Here is an 18,832-nt window from a genome sequence, read left to right as displayed (position 1 = left end):
GTTTTTGAGCACTATTTCTTTGGCAATCGAGTCCTTCCTTTGAAATTCCTTCTGTGAGCTCTTTTGGTAGCAAGACCTTTCAGTTTTTATTTGTCTGAAAATTATTTTAGGTCCCCCTAGTTCTTAAAGGTTATAGACTAATAGATAGACAGCTGTTTATCACAGCCAATTGAAGATATTATTCTGTTTTCTGGCTTTCATCATTGCTTGAAGATTCAGGTGTTGGCTTAATTGTTATTTCATTGTGAGTAATTATTACTCCGTTGTGGGTAATGTGGCTTCTCTCTGCTTGCCTTTGGAGTATTTTAATCTTTCAATGTTTGCAGTTGTAACTAGGTACAGATTATTTTTTTCTCTCATTTTGCCTTTTTAGTTTGGTTTGCTTTGGTTTTCTTAGGTCTGTGTCTTTTAACAATTCTGACAAATATTATTTCTTACCTATTCTATTACCTCATTCTGGAATGTTAATGAGATCTCTTTACATTCTATGTCTTTCGAATTTCTATTTCAAATTTTTCATTTCTGAGATATGTTCTGAATTTCTTTTTTTTATATTCTGAATTTCTTTGTATCTTTCTTCCAATTCCCAAATTGTCTCTTCAGATCTAGCTAACCTACCATTATTCCTGTCCATTGATATTTTTATCAATTCAATTTTTGAATTCTAGAAATTCTCTTTGCTTCCTTTAAAAATCTTTTCATTCATCCCTAGTGTCTCATGTTCTTTGCTCATTTTTTTGAGTTTTCACTTTTATTCCTTTAAACATATTATATATAGTTATTTCATATACTGTGTCTAATAGTTCCAACATTAGAAGTCTTATGGAGTCTTTTTTTCCCTGTTGTTCCTGCCATCTGTTACTCATGGCATCTTGCTTCCTTGAATTTTGTGGGATTTAACTTAGTTATTCTTTTTCCTTGGGTCTTTATGTGAATTTTTGAGGCCTAGATTTTATTCTCTTTTGCTAGACATCTAAGGGATGCTATCACTACTGTGAATAAAATTTTTAGCTTAAGTTTGTTTTTTGGCTTTTTGGTTTTCTTGGATCACAGTTGGCACTATGAATTCAGGCTGGAAATCCCAGTGAGAGGCCATTGCTTCCTGTCAGAGAGTGCTTTTACTTGGTTTGAAAGTCTGAATATTTACTTTCCAGGTCTCAGGAATTTAAAAAGATATTTTTATCCAACATCTTATTTGTTTTATTTGGAGAGTCATTTAGAGCATCTAATCTGCCATATGGAATAGTCTGGATGTGGTATAGTCTTATAAAATTCCAAGTTGATGCAATTGGTTTTTGTCAGCAGCATTTCTTATTTAGCATAAGGACCCCAGTGACTAAAATGACACACAATTGGACCAAGCTTAGCAAGAATGAGTAGGTGAGAATTTATTACAAGGTAAATTAGACTGTAGTTCTAACTCTGTGACATCCATGGCACATGGAACATGACACTCAACTAGCTTTTAGGATTCGCTATAGTTAGGATCTGTACCACCAACTCTGAAATCTGAAATGTAAGTTATAAATGAGACTTGGATGAGATTTCTCATGATAACTTAATGTTAATAAACAAGTATTGGGAGTGGTTCATACTTGATACTAGGTAGGAAGGAAGGAAGGTGTAAATCCCACTGATGGATGTAGCCAGGTGTGCTGTGCTGACACCTAGAGAAAACATTCCTCAATGCCATCTTTTATTTTTTCTTGGACTTGATCACTTGCCCTGTGGTCAGAAACAGGTATTGTTTTCTGAGAACATTTCTAGAAAATAGTTCACTTAGGAAATTCATTCGAATAAACTACTCTTGATGCCAATAGCAAGATGGTAAACATTGTGCACTAGAAAGAGATGACTATATCCCTGTTTCTCCCTCCAGGGAACACAATGAAACCTGCTGTAGCAAGAGTTTCTTGACCAAACCAAAGCAAAGAAGGAAGTCCTATACTCAGCTACTGCTTTTTGTAGCCAATGTAGATCAAATTTCTTCCAGCTTAAAAATGTTTTATGTCTTTGAGTCACTGATGGCTGCTAATAGAAACTTCCATTATCTCTGGGAAAGCAGTAGCTGACTGTGGCTCCTCACTAGAGGAGAGTAGCTCATGGCCAGTGATGGCACCACCCCAGCAAAATGGGTGAAGGGGAGTGGGAGACACAGGCTTCCAGTTATGGAATGAATAAGTCACAGGGATAAGAGGCACAGCATAAGGAAGATAGTCAATGATATTGTAATGACTATGTATCAGGGCAGATGATAGCTCACTTGTGGCGAGCATAGCATAATGTATAAACTTGTCCAATGACTATGTTTTACACCTGAAACTAAGGTAACAATGTGTGTTGACTGTACTCAAAAAAAATAAAAAAGAAATAAAGAAAACCTCAAATAGCAGCTTATTCAATTATTGAGTTCCCACTGTTGTCCAGCATTGTTCTAAGTGCTAGAAATATAATAGTGAGGAAAATAATCCCATCTATTCTATCTGTAGGGACTGTTGACAATCCTCTGGTGGGAGACAGACAAAAAAAGAGATAATTTCATTATTAGAGTTTAATGAGGGCCTGGATAGAAATGCTAGAAGCTTCTATCTAAACCATCTCGGGATCCCTGGGTGGCGCAGTGGTTTGGCGCCTGCCTTTGGCCCAGGGCACGATCCTGGAGACCCTGGATCGAATCCCATGTCGGGCTCCCGGTGCATGGAGCCTGCTTCTCCCTCTGCCTATGTCTCTGCCTCTCTCTCTCTCTCTCTCTCTGTGACTATCATAAATATATAAAAATTTTAAAAAAATTAAACCATCTCTATGTCCACTTTACTGGTTCTGCATTGAGCTTTTCAGTCAAAACTGTAATACATGTCACAACAGAGCATATAAAATTTATGCTAGAAATCATCTCCCTGACATAAAAGAGATATGTAAGGTGGGGGAGGGGAGGGTGCAAAAGGGAGCAAAGGATGATGATGAAAATATTATAATCATTTGAGCATTTTTGATCTTTCAGAGGAGGTTTAAATATGTTATATCAAGAAAGGTAGCTTAATAAGTAAAACATTGGTACATATGTAACTCTTAGACAAGAGTGGGAAAATGAAGTAAAGAAAATTTTTAGTTTGGAACTAAGAAATCAAATTTTAGTATATTTCCATGTTCACAAAAACAGTCTTATTTTAAAAATTAATTCCTGGGCAGCCTGGGTGGCTGAGCGGTTTAGCACCACCTTTGGCCCAGGGTGTGGTCCTGGAGACTTGGGATCAAGTCCTGCATCAGGCTCCCTGCATGGAGCCTGCTTCTCCCTCTGCCTGTGTCTCTGCCTCTCTCTGTCTCTGTGTCTCTCATGAATAAATAAATAAAATCTTAAAAAAAATAAATTCCTTATATAAAGAACATACTTGGGATACTGGGGTGGTTTAGTCGGTTGAGTGTCTGACTGTTGGTTTCAGCTCAGTTCATGATCTCAGGGTCCTGAGATGGAGCCGGGACAGGGGCAGGTTCTGGGCTCAGTGGGATTCTGCTAGAGATTCTCTCTCTCTCTCTCTCTCCCTGACCCTCCTCCTCTCCCCACTCCCTGCACCCTATTCGTGGGTGCCTTCTCTCCCTCTCTCTCTCAAATAAGTAAAGAAAGAAAGAAAACCTTTAAAAATAGGGATTTTTTTTAGGGCTGTGCAAAGAACTCTGTATGATATCATTCATGATGAACACAGGTTCATTATACATTTGTCCAAACACATAGGATGCACAACATCAAGAGGAAACTGTAATACACACTAGGGACTTTGGATGATTATGATGTGCCCGTGTTGGTTCATCAATGTAACACCTGCATCGTTCCTGTGGGGAATGTTGTAATGGGGGATGCTATGCATATGTGGGGGCATGGAGTAGATGGGAAATTTGTATCTTCCTCTCAATTTTACCATGAACCTAAAATTGCTTTGAAAATAAAGTTTTGATGAAAATAAAAAGAGTATTTTCCATCTTGGTTGTGAATTCTGAGCACATCTCCTTATAATAGAGCTGTGTAAGGAAGTCAGATACTACAGACTAAAGAGCCCATCAACACACAGGCTCTTAACCAAACAGGAATAGCTCTCGTGCTCAAAAGTGTTGGGAGTTGTCTTAGAAATAATTGTTAAATAAAGCTTAGTACTTTCAGTGGAGCATTAAGACCATTTTATCTCCTTCAGAAGCCAAACCTGAGTGCTGGCGTACTGAACCAGAGCTCCCTTTATACACACCTTGTAATTTGGTTCTTGCTGCTTGTCAGCACGTGGGTTTCTCTGTGTTCTATCTGCTTGAGCTCTGGGCATAAAAGCAGAGTTTGATAGTTCAGTATTTTGATGACTGTCTCCCTGGTGACCATGGTAGGAAATAACCTTTGACCTCTCCTCTATTGTTTGTAGTGAAAGCCAGACTGCAGGCTTGTAAGCTTTCTTCTGCACTTTCCTGGGAAAACAAGGGCTGCCATATTTTCTCTTGGGCCCTGGCCACCTGGCTCACTCACCATGCATTGTCTTCTTGGATCAGGAGATCAGAGCAACCACCATTTTCCCTGAGAAGGAAGAGGTGAGTGGGGGATGTAGGAGTGGGAAAGGCTAATTAAGGAATATTGTGGGCACTACAACCCAGCAATTGCACTGCTGGGGATTTACCCCAAAGATACAGATGCAATGAAACGCCGGGACACCTGCACCCCAATGTTTCTAGCAGCAATGTCCACAATAACCAAACTGTGGAAGGAGCCTCGGTGTCCATCGAAAGATGATGGATAAAGAAGATGTGGTTTATGTATACAATGGAATATTACTCAGCCATTAGAAACGACAAATACCCACCATTTGCTTCAATATGGATGGAACTGGAGGGTATTATGCTGAGTGAAGTAAGTCAGTTGGAGAAGGACAAACATTATATGGTCTCATTCATTTGGGAAATATAAAAAATAGTGAAAGGGAATAAAGGGGAAAGGAGAAAAAAATGAGTGGGAAATATCAGAAAGGGAGACAGAACATGAGAGACTCCTAACTCTGGGAAACAAACAAGGGGTGGTGGAAAGGGAGGTGGGCGGGGGGGGGGGGTGACTGGGTGACAGGCACTGAGGGGGGCACTTGATGGGATGAGCACTGGGTGTTATGCTATATGTTGGCAAATTGAACTCCAATAAAAAAAAGAAATTTGCAAAAAAAAAAAAGGAATATTGTGGGCACAGTGTTTGCCAGCATAGCCTGGCATGATGAGAAATCTTTGTATTTTCATATCTTAACCATATTCTTCTGTTCTGTGTGCCTTTCTCATCAGTAGTCCTATCTGAAATTTTTACACTTATTTTTTCCTACTTAGAAAAAAAGCCTGTATTTAGTTAAAATCATTACATTGAGAGACCTAAGTTTCAAGTATCTAGCCCTTTGCTTCACATTGTCAGGTTACAAAGATAAATCATGTTAACAAATGGGACATATAAGAGGGTTTTCACGAGTCCTAAGAAAATGAAATGTTATTTCTTAGGATACAGACTGTAGATGGGATGCTGTGTGGGAACCCTGGGTGCTGGTGATAGTTGGTGCTGGCGGAAGTGAGTTAGGCATCAAGAGAAAGAAGGGATATAACATGAAAGAAGAGATTTGGCCTTAGTCTACATTTTGCTTAGGTCAAAATAGTACCTGTTCGTTCGCAGTTACACAGAGGTAATCTTCCTAGTTGCCAGCAGGGGGACCCAGCCTATAGTAGTCAGGTGGACTGCATTGTGAACTCTCCTTATGGAGTAAGAAAACCAATTGACATTTCAGCATTAATTTGGGGACCTTTGTTTTGCATGTAGCTTTCAAATAAGATGCAACTTTATGCAGATCTTTTTTTAATTCTTTTAAAAAAAGATTTTATTTATTTATTCATGAGAGACACAGAGAGAAAGGCAGAGACACAGGCAGAGAGAGGAGAAGCAGGCTCCGTGCAGGGAGCCCGATGTGGGACTCGATGCCAGGACTCCAGGGTCACGCCCTGAGCCAAAGGCAGACGCTCAACCACTGAGTCACCCAGGCGTCCCTTTATGCAGATCTTTATTGGTGGGTTAAATACCTTGTTAGACTGAGGTTTTTATTGCCTTTTTTAAAAAAGTAAACTCTATTCCCAAAGCGGAGGTTGAACCCACACTCCCGAGATCAAGAGTTGCATGCCCTACCCACTGAAACAGCCAGGCATCCCATGGTTTGTTTTTTTTTTATTATTATTGCTGTTGATTCCATGACAGGTTCAATTTTCACTAAGTTAAAAAGATATTCATTCAAGATTCCTTTTCTTTTTTTTCCTGTTTGGTGTCTAGTTGGCCAGTTCGTTTTTAAGCTTCCTTTAAAGGCACATTTTCCCAGTCACGGGAAATTCCAGGTAAGTGTCCAGGCTTGCACAGGCATCAAACCTGACCCTTTTCTTTATCTCACATCCTATATCCAAGTCCTACTGGTTCTTACTTTCAAAATATAGTATATTCCTAAATCAAGTATGTCTCAACATTACCCTCTTAGTCCAAAACACCAGTACCTATTTCCTAGACCACTGAATTACCATTGTAAGAGATTTCTTTACTTCCATGACCCCTTTGTTTCCTATCTACCCAGCTGTCCAGTTGAAATACTGAGTCTTCAAAGGTTCGAATGGCATTTTTTTTTCAAGGAAATCATCTTCATGGTCACTTCCCCTCCCCCAATTTGTTTTTGCCTTATCTGGATGGTCATCCCTGGGTCATCCCCTGACAGGTGATGTCTGGGAAACTAGGGGTTGCATAAGTAGCAACACATTGTTGCTGTGGAGTGTAGAGCTATGAAAAGAATATCCTAGTTTATGTTGAAGTGGAAGATTTTTGCAAAGAATTCAACCAATAAATGACTCTCACCTTAGAAACTTCTGCTTCAAAATAAACAAGTTCCAGGACAAAAGTTTAATGTGATCAGAGACTCCAAAGGGTATGAACAGAAGGTCACATAACTTATGAAGAATAAGGTCCAGGACTTTTCAAACAAAAATAAACTTGAGGCTATACAAAAAGGATGATCTCAATAAATATGATAGCATTAAACACAGGGGCCGAGTTGAAAAAAACCATTTGTCTTAAAGGAATTTTTTCCCTCTAGATTTCTATTTGCATGCTTCAAGTACTGTTCCCTTCTCCGTCTGATCTGAAGTATGACTGTATCTATCACATCTATGACACAACATAGCAAAATGAATGCCAGTCCGCCAACTTCACCGTACAAGAAATCTACATTTATTCTTTTATAACCTAATTTCTGTTTTGAGCCCTCATTCCTCCAGAACTTGATCTCTGCTAAATCGGGCTATATTGGTGATTTCCTCCCACACTTCCCAGAGTTGCCTCTAATTTCTGGAGCATGTTACAAGAGACAAGGGGTGGGACATGGGGGATATAGGGTTTGAGTCTAGTCTCTGGCCATTATCAGTCCATGCTGGGATCCACAGTGACAGCCAATACTGGGAATGTAGTACCTCCTGCTGCTGTGGCTCCCACAAGGGCCACCCCCTCACATCTATCTGTTGGCCACACTTCACAGTCATTTCCCTTTTAGGCCATTCTTGCTCTTTCCCTTTGATCTGAGAATCCACAAGCCCATCTGGAGCTTCAGTAATCCCCTCTCCCTATCTGACACTTGAATGGGTGAGGGAGATGGAGCCAGGGCAGCCCCTGCTCAGAGGCTACTTTAGCGGCCACGTTCTGACTTTTTCTAACGCGTCTCCTTCCCCCACACCTGGGAAATCTTTGTGTAATCTTGGGTGGGAACTTATTCTCTAAATTACCAAGGAAACTTCTACAACTTATTTATGCCTTGTATAATTCCCACTCCCCTTGCAGCCTGAATTTTGAAGAATTAAATGCCAAAAGAAGTTCATTTTTTTCTCTGCTTTCTGCTAACCTAGTCTGCGTGGGGGTAACAGAAGTCAAAATAATCTATCTGCTATTTGAAAGAGGGTAAGAATGAAGAAGTAGAAAAAATTTTAGGGGAAAACATTGACTAATACTTCATAAGTGTATCCTACCTCATAGCTTTCTGCTGATCAATGCCCTAAACAGATGTAGCTGGAATGGCATCTGAAACAAAGACTAAATGTTTTGATGCATGCTAAATGATGTATACAAGCTCTAATAAAATACATAGGAACTCTTAAGAAAAAAAATATTATTTGGGGCAGCCCAGGGGTTTAGCACCGCCTTCGGTCCAGTTGTGATCCTGGACACCTCAGACTGAGTCCTGCGTCAGGCTCCCAGCATGGAGCCTTCTTCTCCCTCTACCTGTGTCTCTGCCTCTCTCTCTAGTTCTGTGTCTCTCATGAATACATAAATAAAATCTTAAAAAATAAAAGAAAAAATATTATTTGTAATAAATGGAAATGATTTAGGATATAATCAGATTATATGGGGTTCATTGCTATGTAGAACCCTCCCTAGGCTAATCACTTCACCTTCTAAGCATGGCTTTTCTCATTTGTAGAATGGAAATAATAACTCCATCTAACAAGTTTTTGTTTTTTTTAATTTTTATTTATTTATGATAGTAACAGAGAAAGAGAGAGAGAGAGGCAGAGACACAGGCAGAGGGAGAAGCAGGCTCCATGCACCGGGAGCCCGACGTGGGATTCGATCCCGGGTCTCCAGGATCGCGCCCTGGGCCAAAGGCAGGCCCCAAACCACTGCGCCACCCAGGGATCCCCATCTAACAAGTTTTTAATAAGATTTAAATTACATGGGGGTACTTGGGTGGCTAGGTCCGTTGAGCATCCTACTCTTGGTTTCAGCTTGGGTCATTATCTCAGGGTCATGGGATGGAGGGTGGGAGGGGAGGGGGATGGCCCTGGATTCTGCACTCAGCAGGGAATATGCTCGAGTTTCTCTCTTTCTCCCTCTGCCCCTGCTTGTGTGCTCTCTTTCTTAAATATACCAATCTCTTAAAAAATATTTAAATTACATTAAATAATCAAGCTAATGCCTAACAGTCACTCAATAAATGCTTATTTGTTCATTGATTCATCCATGCATTCATGTGTTCATCCTTTCTTTCATCTGGTATACATGCCTTACTCCTATAATAGCAAGACTACAGCCACCATTAATAAACCTTTTGTAATATGTACAAACACCTGTTGGGTAACAGGTGTGACTCTGCCCTAGCTATTTTTCTAGTCAGTAATAGACATAAGCCCTAAGATCGGATCAGTGGGGATAAGCCCTATAGTCACTATTCTCATGGATCTGATGAACAAACTCATGACTAGGGTTTTCTATTGCCCTTACTTGTTTCTAGTAAATGAACTTTGAGCAGAAATAGTACCTTTAATGACAGAGAGCCTTTGTGCACAATGTGGGCGATAGGATCTCCTTCACCTCTTCTCTAAATGGATGTTATCAATGATATTTTCTCAGCTTAACATAAAGAGTTAGATGGGATAAAATCTTAGGTGCAGAGCAGAATTCATAATCATTCCTTTTGTTTTAATTGAAGTATGATTTTCATACAATAAAATTAACAGAGCTTAAGTATTCAATTCAATGAGTTTGGCAATACATCCATTCAACTACCACCCCAAACAAGAATTTAACATTTTCATCACCCCCAAAAATTACCCTTATGCCTCTTTCTAGTCAATACCCAATATGACAGAATTTTTTTATGGCATAATTTATTGTAAAATCTCCCAAATGTTTTTAGGGATGTCTTCTACTTACCATTAGAACTCTCACAACTTTCATCTGTTGGAAGTAAACTATTGAGAGTTTGTCTCAATATTCATAATGATTCTGTGAGGCAGGAACTATTACTGGTCCATTTTATAGGTGAGAAAACTGAAGCTTAATAAGATAAAGGAAGTTGTCCAAAGGTCCAACAGCTCTTAATCCTAGAGCTGGGATTTGAACTAAGTGGTCTGATTCTAGAACCTGACTTTTACATCACTATCCTAAAGAGCAGATACATCCCGAGGTTTAACTAACAAGTACAGTTTTCCTGGGCCTGAATTTCGTGCATCTGTTATTGTGACAAAAGGAGGAAAAGTAAACTGGTTGATTTAATAGCATCTTCCATTTCTTTTATGGTGCCTTATAAGCTCAGTTACTCTTTCATTAACTTACGCCTGCAAGATTTTTACCATTTGACCATTAAGAACCATGATGGAGATCACTGATGATGACAGGAGGGCAAACATTTTTGAGCACTGACTCTGTGTCAGGTGCTATGTAAACCACTACATCAAAATTCCCTGATTTGGGCAGCCGGGTGGCTCAGCGATTTAGCGCCGCCTTCAGCCCAGGGTGTGATCCTGGAGACGGGATCGAGTCCTGCATCGGGCTCCCTGCGTGGAGCCTGCTTCTCCCTCTGCCTGTGTCTCAACCTCTCTCTCTCTCTCTCTCTCTCTCTCTCTCTGTGTGTGTCTCTCATGAATAAATAAATAAAATCTTAAAAAAATTTCCCTGATTTATGGGGATCCCCGGATGGCTCAGTGGTTTAGCGCCTGCCTTCGGCCCAGGGAGTGATGCTGGAGTCCCAGGATCGAGTCCCACATCTGGCTCCCTGCATGAAGCCTACTTCTCCCTCCGCCTGTGTCTGTGTCTTTGCCTCTCTCTCTGTGTGTCTATCATGAATAAATAAATAAAATCTTAAAAAAAAATTCCCTGATTTAGGTTTCCTAACAACTTTCAGGGTAGGATCTGTTATTAACAATTTTACAGGGATCCCTGGGGGCTCAGCGGTTTAGCGCCTGCCTTTGGCCCTGGAGTTCCAGGATGGATTCCCGCATCGGGCTCCCTGCGTGGAGCCTGCTTCTCCCTCTGCCTGTGTCTCTGCCTCTCTCTCTGTCTCTCATGAATAAATAAATAAAATTAAAAAAAAAAAACAATTTTACAGACTAAAAATTTGAGGCTTAGTGAGCCTGAGTGACTTTTCCCAGTGCTGTATATATAGTTAGAACATGGCAGGGCTCATTTTGAATCTTGTCAGGCTGTCCTGCATGCCTGTATGTCATCCCCTGATGTAAACAGCCTCTTAATCCTCTAGGTAGGTCCTTAGTCCTATTTATAAAGAATGGTCTCAGTTCCTGCCTGAACTAGATTTCACCAGTATAAATATGTGAGCTCGAACTCTGCCAGCTGGCATGCTTTTAGATAAGATCCTGTTAGTCCCAAACATTTAACTCCACCTGGTCTTCAGAAACTTGGAAAACAGCTGGCCCTTGGCCAAATTATGAGGTATATGAAATTTGTCTTAGGTATCTGATCTTCCTCTGTTCTCTGCCCATACCCTCAAAGCATCCTGCCAAACAAAGACTCTTCTTTCAATTCCTGGAGCCCAAATCTTGCCAGAATTACTAAATCCCTTAGCTTCTACCCACTTTTGTGTTCAGATCTTCTGATGCTCCTTGGGCTCCTTCCCTGTCTCCGCCTGTTGATTTTCCCATTGTACCTGAGCCAGTTTGGTTCTAGCTTTCCTACCCAAGCCCATGCTAAAGCCCTCTTGGAGGGAAGTTGGAGAAGGACCTCCCAAAATAGAAAAAAAAAAACAAAACAAAACTCAATTTGAGCTTCTTAAAAAAAAAAACCCAAAAGTCACCTGGGTTGAACCCAGTCAAATAGAAATATAGTAAAGGACCCCCTCCCCCTGTTTTGGCAACCTCAGTGGTGTGTCTCCCAGGACTGATAGGAAAGTAAGACAAGGAAGCCTTTGTGGTAACAACACCTAATCATACAGCCTTGAATCTGTGCCCTGTGCTGTCCTAAGTACTTTACATGTGGTTATTTATTTAATCCTTACAACAGTCCTATGAGGTGTGTTGATCAAGGCTCCAGCAAGAAGGAGAAGGCACACACAGATGGAATTCTAAAGAGAAATTAAAGAAAAGACTATTTGCAGATGTGCAGGGAGATTTGATGGAATAAATCAGGGATATTGAGGCGCCCAGCAAACTAGCTGCTGTTGGAAGCTGTTCCTACTCACAGGTTGAAAGGGCAACCAAGGAAATGGTGTAACTAGAGCCTGATGAAGAGCTATCCTAGGGAGAGCTGCTCTAAGAGACCATCTGCAGTCATGAAGACATGTGGTCCAAGCCCTAGGCTGTGGAGGTGGGAATAGCAGGTGATGAGAACAGCTTGGGGTTGGTGAGGTGTTGGGAGAACAAATCCTTTAATACTCCCTTCCACTTTCCAATTTCCCTTTGACTGAAACAACTAGAAGCTTGCCATCAAGGGAGTCTCAGTGATACAGGCTTGAAGTGTCAGTCACCATGGGGTCAATATGAGGCAAAAGGATAGTGAATAACCAGTTTATGAAGAAACCGAGGCACAGAGAGGTCAAAGTAACATATCCAAAGTCACACAGTTGAAAATAGCAAAACCAAGATCTGAACTGAGGTTGTCACATCCGGTCTAGTGTTGAGGAGTTCTCCCACACTAGTGTCTTACAGTTCCTCCAAATGCCTTCTCCAGAGATTTTAGAATGTTCCTGCAGGAGGTATTTTGGAGCAGGTGCCCTAATCATATTAGGGACAGATTCTAGAATCAGGCATTTGGGACTCACTAATGGATGACACTGTTGGGATGAATCTGGGCCAAGTATGGAAACTCATATGGGCCTTAAAATTGTTCCCACTAGTGACAGAGAGGAGCTCCTATTACAGATAAAAAAGTTCCATTCGTCATTTCAAGATGTCTCTGAACACAGTAGCCTCCTGGCAGAAATTACTTCTTGACAGATACAGGTAACACTGGTAGCTTTGGCCAATTTAGTGGGTTAATGATAATTAACATGGCCAAGTTTATGAAACAAAGAGATCATGAAATAGTAAGTTTGTCAGAAAACCACTAATAAGATGGTGAGCATTGTTTTTGCCTCAACGTAGGAGAAACTGAGACTTGTGGTTTCTATGTGAGGGGAGCCAGTACTCAATTTGAACTTCTGCAAAAAAAAAAAAAAAAAAAAAAAAACCCAAAAACAAAAAAACAAAACCAAAAACAGAAAGCCGCCCACCTGGGTTGAACCCAATCAAGGCAAACCAACTGATAGAAAATATAATCATTGTGTGGAGACATTTCCTGTGAGATGAGAAGAGGAGGTACAGAAAAACACTCTTTTGTGAAAAAGACAGAAAATTCAAGAGAAATGAAATGATTAGCCTACGTCTTTTTATATTAAAGAAGGAAAGCTTTAGTAAGAGACTTTTATAGTTTGTTACTTTATTTCTAATTAAGTTTTTTGTTTTCTCCTTTGTAAAATTAGGAAGCGAGCTGGCACTTTTTATATAAACCAAGATTTCTATCAGGAAAAAGCATGAGGCTAGGAAAGAGAGAAGAGGCCCAAATGATGCGCAAGAGAGTAAGAAAAATACCAACATTTCTTATGTAATTTAGCAACAAAAATGTGTATCATGTGATAGGATACTAAGTCTTGGCATTATTGCTGTAATTTGAGAAAGGAAAGCAGTGTTACCAACCTAGCAGTCCTACGATAGAACCCCGTGAAAAGTAGATGAAATGTACTGAGCATATGATCAACCAAATGTTCTACACCTAGAGAAGGCTCTTTTCTACTAGACATTTTCTGTCTCCCACTATTTGCTTCAAAAGTATTGTTTTAAAATTCAACCCTGTTAAACTACTTGAAATTTGGATGTTGGTTTTAGGGAAGCAATCTTCATTATTTGTCATAAGGGTGGTATTTAATTGGCTTAACTGTTCTTTCCACAAGTTAGCAATTTCTAGGAGTTGGTTATTAACACTGTTTATTATACAGTAGGGCTTCACATTACAGCTGGTTTGTTTCAAGCCATAAATACTGGAGGCATATTATATATAAATAGCATGCATACGTGAAAAACACACTCCCTGTCTTCCTTCCCTCTGGACTCCAGATGTGTTAGGATGCTATGTGATATTGACCCTGTGGGGGTAGGGACCATAAAAGATTGTCAGAGAGGGCCCCATTTGAGCAATGATCCAGGAAAGGAGAGTCAAAAAGGTAAAGTCTAATGTACATGCATCCAATCCTCCCAAGGCTGGGAGCTTATACTTGCATTTAAAAGTAAAAATTAGGGCAGCCTGGGTGGCTCAGCGGTTTAGCACCGCCTTCAGCCCAGGGCATGATCCTGGAGACCTGGGATGAAGTCCCATGTTGGGCTCCCCACAAGGAGCCTGCTTCTCCCTCTGCCTGTGTCTCTTCTCTCTCTCTCTCTCTCTTTCTCTCTCTCTCTCTCATGAACAAATAAATAAAATCTTTAAAAATAAATAAAAGTAAAAATTAAAAGGGGCGCCTCAGTGACTCAGTTGGTTGAGCATCCAACTCTTTTTTTTTTTTAAGATTTTATTTATTTTTTCATGAGAGACAGAGAGAGGCAGAGACACAGGCAGAGGGAGAAGCAGGCTCCACGCAGGGAGCCTGATACGGACTCGATCCCGGGTCTCCAGGATCACACCCTGGACTGGAGGCGGCACTAAACCACTGAGCCACCAGGGCTGCTCGAGCATCCAACTCTTGATTTCAGCTCAGGTCATGGTCTCAGGGTCATGGGATTCAGCCTATGTAGGGCTCCACACTCTGCAGGGAGTCTGCTTGAGATTCTTTACCTCCCTTTCCTTTTCCCTCTGCCCCTCCTCCTGCTTATACACCTGTGTGTGTGCTGTCTCTAAAATAAAAATAAATAAATCTTAAAAAAAACTAAAAACTAAGGAAGTGCTAACAGCCAAAAAGAAGTTTAATCTCTTTGTGACTTCTGACCAGAGCAAGAACTATAAAAGGCAGTTCAGTACTTTCCCACATTCACAGGAAGTTTATGTCTTCCCTCCTTTCCAAAACGCTGAGACAGAACTGCAATGTTCAATCCATGCCATCTGAAAGGATGATGAAGTACAGGTTGTGCAAGGACACTACAAAGGTCAGCAAATTGGCAAAGTAGTCCAGGTTTACAGGAAGAAATGCGTCATCTACACTGAACAAGGACAGGGAGAGAAGGCGGATGGCACAGCTGTCCATGTGGGCATTCACCCTTGCAAGGTGGTTATCACTAGACTGAAACCGGACAAAGGCTTGAAAAAGATCCTGAATGTAAAGCCAAATCTCGCCAGGTAGGAAAGGAAAAGGGCAAATAGAAGGAAGAAGAATTGAGAAGATGCAGGAATAAAGTAATCTTATATATCTTAAATAAAAACTATTAAAATGAAAAAAAGTAAGGGCAGCCCGGGTGGCTCAGCAGTTTAGTGCCACCTTCAGCCCAGGGTGTGGTCCTGGAGACCCAGGATCGAGTCCTGTGCTGGGCTCCTTGCATGTAGCCTACTTCTCCCTCTACCTGTGTCTCTGCCTCTCTCTCTCTCTCTCTCTCTGTGTATCTCATGAATAAATAAATAAAATCTTAAAAATAAAGAAAAAAGTAAGAAGTAGGAATGAAACAGGAATACTGTCATCTAATTTATAAGATAAAAGAAAAATGGACTAATTACCTTAAGAATGCTAGAAATTAGTGTTTATCATTTTTTAAAGATTTTATTTATTTATTCATAAGAGACACAGAGAGAGAAGCAGAGACATAGGCAGAGAGAGAAGCAGGCTCCATGCAGGAAGTCCGATGTGGGAGTCGGTCCCAGATCCTGGGATCAAGCCCTGAGCCAAAGGCAGACACTCAACGGCTGAGCCACCCAGATGTCTGTAGTGTTTACCTTTAAAACACTATTCAAACCAAGGACATTTGTTTGTAATTAATACATATAGGAGGGGCGCCTGGGTGGCTCGGTTGATCAAGTGTCTGACTCTTGATCTTAGCTCAGGTCTTGATCTCAGGGTCATGGGGTCAAGACCTGAATTGGGCTCTACTTAAAAAAAAATACATATAGGAAGTGTCCGTGTCATCGTCTGTAACCAATTAAAAATAAAGTATGATCAACATTGTTTTTTAATCAGATTTATATATGTAGTGATTTGGTTAAAAAGAAGGATTAAAAGTATGCTTTGTCTCTATTCTTTCATGCTTTGGAAGGTAGGGAAAACAATGTTTGTGAGCTGTGACAATACATCAGGCAAAGTTATCCTTAATGGTGGAGGGTGTGGATGACAGCTAACCCACGGGCTGTCATCTTACAATAGCCATTCCCCTCTAGGACTTGTGTGCCTGCTAGTGAAACAGGGCTTCCACAAAGCACGTCCACTCTTTTCATTCACCAACTGTCTTTCGCTAGAATCTGGGACCCATCATTGAAAGCCACATGCCCCCTGGGACCAACGCATCCTCAACAGATAGCTGCCTTCCTATGCAGTACACACTCCTTCCTATGCTCTCCTTGCTCTGCTTGCCTGAGTCCTCCCTGCCCTGGATAACTGGTATCTCTGTGGAGAAGACAACACCCAGTAGGAGGGATGAATGTGGCTAAATATAGGCAATTTAAAAATAAAGGCACTTCTAGATTAGATATAGACACTAACATTAGAAAATTAGTATTAAAAAAAGAGAATTAGTATTTTGTTTCTCAATTCAGTATTAATTTCTCTGAATATCATGATTTCAATAATGTAACTTCAATCAAGTTAGTATGATGAGCAACTGACATATTTAACAGAGAATAAAATGTTACAAGCAGTTTCAGGACTGTCTTGCTATTGAACCCTATCTGTCTAATGAAAATATTGTGATTACATTTGAAAAGCATTGTATTTTGCTTTATCTAGTCATCTCCTTATTGCTCTCTACTTTCCCTTTCACCTCCACAAACCTTTGAAAAATATGGTTACTTTCACTGACTCTTTTATTTGCCAGAAGCTATGTACTGACTTGGTACATATACTGACTCATTTAATCCTCACAACAAACCTGAGATAACGTTTTTCCTCCCAGTTTATAGGTGACAAAAATGAGTCAGAGAGGCTCACTTTCTCAAGGGCACAGAACTAGTAAGGAGAGAATAGGGATTAGCTCTCAGAGGGTCAAGTCCTACAGCCCAGGTCCTCAACCACTACCTGAAGTGTCTCTGTATATTGGTCATTGGTTTGTACTTCAACAATGGTTTGACTTGGAGACACCTGGGTGGCTCAGTGGTCGAGTGTCTGCCTTCGGCTCAGGTTGTGATCCCTGTGTCCTGAGATTGAGTCCCATATCAGGTTCCCTGCAGGGAGCCTGCTTCCCTCTCTCCCTGTGTCTCTGCCTTTCTCTCTCTGTGTGTCTGTCATGAGTAAATAAATAAAATCTTTAAAAAAAAAAAAAAGGAATGGTGTGACGTGTTCTCATCTTTGCTCTCATGCATGCTGATTTATAAATAGGATTGTTGGCCTAAGAGTTCATACCAGTGTCCTCTCCCCTTTCTTGCTCTATGCTCTGATTTCTGTCTATATCCTTTATGTTTTCCTTTTGGTAACATCATCTGATTCCACAGTATTCTGAGCCCTCTAAGAGGGAAAGCCCAACCAGTTGGTGAGTGCACTGCTGACCATCTCCACTATCCAGATATTTGAATCCATAGGAAATCTCATGTGAACCAGACATACAGGGAAAAAGGAAAGACTGGGTCCTGGATTTAAGCATTCTCTACAGATATTGGAAAAGGGGCTAGCCCTCTAAGATACAAAACCCCTTTGGATTGTCTATGATGTATGGCTTTCAAAATTCTTGACCACAGCTTATCATAAGGGGTATATTTCTATTGTAGCACACAACACATATATTTACATACAGAGAACTAAAACAAAATGTCATAAAGCACTTTCCTGTGTGGGATGTGCTTTGAAAGTTTCTATTCTTTTTTATTTATTTTTTGAAAAGATGCTGGTCCAGATACAGTAAATTGATTTTGTAACCCACTAATAAGGTCATCACTGGCGGACTGAAACATACCACTATAAAAAAGTATCTTTAACTCAACGTATGATGGGTTTTCAAGAATAATAGATTTAGGCTAAAAATGATTAATTCCTTGATTATCTGCAAACAGTTTTGCAAATTACTTGTGTTCTCCTCTGTTTCATATCCTTGTTGGAGATCAAGAGGCCAGTAAAGGAACATCATGGGAGAGATATGTAGGTAAGACATATGGACACTAAGAAGATATTTGTACACACTAAAAAGATTATGACCCTTCCTGAATGCCAGCTAAGATTACTTCTGCAAAGTTAGCATCCTTTAAAATATTAAGATTTGGTCAGATGCATATTGAGGGACAGCTGAAGAAATTTGAATATAATCTAGATCTTAGAAAATTATTGTTAATTTGAGTGTGGTGATGGCATTGCGGTCATATAGAAAAGAATCCTCTCTAAATGTTTATAGTGAAGTATTTATGGGCGGTATGTCATGATGTTAACATATATCTTAAAATAAACCTGAACTCCAAACAAAGACTGGGGATGGGCAGATAGAGAAGCTGCACCATACCTCAGCTTCAGTGACAGCAGATGCTACCATTGTCTTGCTGCCACTTGTCTGGTCCCCTCTGTAATTAAGACTACAGTTGCCGAGAATGAGTCAGAAAGAGGAGGTGGGGAGAAACTGCCACAGACCTACTCCAGAGTTTGATGTTAAAAAACACTGACGTCATGGTTCTTGTTCTGGGATGGATGTGGCAAGCACACTACTTGTGTCTCCCACTGTGTACAGCTATAAAACCTGAAAAACCTGCATGGAACAGCTACCTGAGGATTCTGAAAAATAAGTAAGAACAGGCAGACTGGGGCAGAAGACCAGAATTTGAAGTAACATGAAAATGGCCATGAGTTTACCTATTTTTAAAAACTCTGAAAAAAAAAAAAAAAACCTCTGTATTGCCCAGCATGATTCAAGATTATCTGAAACCAAGAGGCAGACATCATTGTGG

The 18,832-nt window shown here is 40.4% G+C and overlaps 1 pseudogene; it reads left to right on the top strand.

The window, feature by feature from the left end:
- The first annotated feature begins 13,976 nt into the window (after positions 1-13,976).
- On the top strand, positions 13,977-18,534 carry LOC121480155 (annotated as a pseudogene).
- The last annotated feature ends 298 nt before the right edge of the window (positions 18,535-18,832 follow it).

The sequence above is a fragment of the Vulpes lagopus genome, chromosome 21 (genome assembly GCF_018345385.1).
Source record: "Vulpes lagopus strain Blue_001 chromosome 21, ASM1834538v1, whole genome shotgun sequence".
Taxonomy (NCBI): domain Eukaryota; kingdom Metazoa; phylum Chordata; class Mammalia; order Carnivora; family Canidae; genus Vulpes; species Vulpes lagopus.
Note: the sequence above shows the minus strand (reverse complement) of the source record. Positions and strands in the feature narration are given on the sequence as shown.